Raw genomic sequence first — 2500 nt, 5'->3', positions numbered from 1 at the left:
CGGTTGCCAGGTTGGTGGAGAGATGTGATGATATGAGTTACCTGTGAACTCACAGAGAGAGAAAGAGAGAGGGGGAAGAGAGAGGGAGAGAGAGAGAGACAGAGAGAGAAAGAGAGAGGGGGAGAGAGGGAGAGAGAGAGAGGGGGGAAGAGAAAGGGAGAGATTGAAAGCCCTGTAGTTCTCAGGAGAGAGGTGTGATGATCAGATGATGAGGAAGATGGAGGAGATCAGACTAGAGGGGGGAGAGAGAGAGGGAGAGGAGAGAGATGGAGAGATGTCGGGGAGAGACAGAGAGAGGGGCGGGATGTTATTGTTCAAAGGATAAAGGACATTTTGCTCTCACTCTCAGATCTTTATGAGGGAACATAACGTATGCCTCACAGTAACACACACACACACACACACACACACTCAACATGAGGGGCTAGAATATGGTTAGTTGATGGGGATGGCTCATATATCTGTGGGCTTTTTACACATAATTAGCTTTCTGAAGTGCATGGAGAAGCTAGAAGCCTGACATCACTAATGAGAGCCTGAGTGTGTGTGTGTGTGTGTGTGAGTGTGTGTGTGTGTGTGTGCTTGTGTGCGTGCATGCGTGCGTGCGTGCGTGCGTGCGTGCATGTGTGTGTGTATGCGTGTGTGTGCCTATATCTGTAGAAGGTAAGGACCTGTCATGCATTTGAAGAACACAGAAAATCCCCCCACCCTGCCCAAATACACACACACACACACACACATATGCAAGGTCTCAAGATTACTGTACCTTCATATCATCATATACTTGCTAATTTAATCAATTTAAACAGAACCATACACCCATGCACACACACACACACACACACACACACTTGCACACTCACACACACACACACACACACACACACACACACACACACACACACACACACACTGCAGCCATCTAATTTGATAAGTGCTAATGAAATTCTGAAACACTCCTCAGCCCTCTGCGTCATGTCTTGACAGTGTGTGTGTGTGTGTGTGTGTGTGTGTGTGTGTGTGTGTGTGTGTGTGTGTGTGTGTGTGTGTGTGTGTGTGTGTGTGTGTGTGTGTGTGTGTGTGTGTGTGTGTGTGTGTGTGTGTGTGTGTGTGTGTGTGTTCAGCCCTCTTCTTCACATCTTGACAGTCAAAGATGTTGAGGGCAGGACAACCCCTCTTTCCTTGTCATCCGCACATGAAGCCAAGCTTCATAATAAAAGTCCTGTGAGTGAAAGAATAGTGAGCGTCCAATTAAGAGGATCGGGCTCATATGGACCACACTGTTCCACTCTGCGGCCTCTAACTAGATTGATGAACCACCTGCATGGACTTAAATGGACCCACTGATGCATGGAAATTGGTGTGTGGGTGTGGGTGTGTTTGAGAGTGAGAGCAAGAAAGAGGTGAAAAACTGTGTGTGTGTGCATGTCTGTGTGTGTGTGTGTGTGTGTGTGTGATAATAATAATTTGGTCCCTGTGTGTGTCTCAGTGGGAGCTTCACTTTGGGTTCATGCAGGATATCAAGCATCAGCATGCTAATTGAATTCACTTGACATTGATGGCGTTCGCCTCCAGGCCCACTTCTCTATTCATTACCCCCCACTGCTACCTATAGCCCTAGACTATGGATCCATATGCACTTACCCCACACGCCATTTGGGTTATGAACAATATCATACTCTACACACACACTCACACACAATACACACACAATACACACACTCTCACACACACACACTCACACGTCACACACAGCTTACACACTGAACTCACATACAATACCCACTCGACTCACACACACAACTCACACTGAACACACCTGTTGGGTCAAGTCAGGTCACATTGTAGACATCCCACTGGCGTACAGGCCAAAGTTCAGTCACAGATTGTTAAGGCGGAGCAAGATACTTCATCTGAAGCCACTTGCGGGAACCCAGATCGTATGGGGGGGGGGGGGAGTCAAAAATCCCCTATGTGTGTGTGTGTGTGTGTGTGTGTGTGTGTGTGTGTGTGTGTGTGTGTGTGTGTGTGTGTGTGTGTGTGTGTTCATGTATGCATGAGCATATGTGTGTTTGTGTGTGCACGTGTGTGTGTGTGTGTGTGTGTGTGTGTGTGTGTGGGTGTGAGCTTCATCAGCTGTGTGTGTGAGGGCCCCGTGTCTGTAGTTGAGGGTACAGAGAGCCAAAGCCACGCCCTTCTACTTCTGGTCTATGGGACCTATTTCACAAAATATTATGAACGGAGTCAATGGAGAGATAACAATAATTTTTTGGTCCCGTTCGAATTAGACCGTGCATTTCACATATGATGTGTGGGAATTTAAAAGATAATTTTTCACATTAATAAAGCTCTGTTGTTCTTTAGACTTTAAAAGTTATGTCAGTTTTGTGCGAATCCGTTCAGTGGACTACATCTCTCGTCTCAAACGATGTACATCACCAACTAATTAAACGAGAGGCCGGCTAGTTCGATAGCTGTTATGCTAGTTAACGGTTACATC

General features: G+C 46.6%; 1 protein-coding gene across 1 annotated transcript in view; it reads left to right on the top strand.

Moving 5' to 3' along the window:
• Positions 1-2500, top strand: part of fam189a1 (family with sequence similarity 189 member A1) — a 140231-nt gene that overhangs the window by 18276 nt on the left and 119455 nt on the right.

This window comes from Sardina pilchardus, chromosome 21 (genome assembly GCF_963854185.1).
Source record: "Sardina pilchardus chromosome 21, fSarPil1.1, whole genome shotgun sequence".
NCBI lineage: Eukaryota > Metazoa > Chordata > Actinopteri > Clupeiformes > Clupeidae > Sardina > Sardina pilchardus.
Note: the sequence above shows the minus strand (reverse complement) of the source record. Positions and strands in the feature narration are given on the sequence as shown.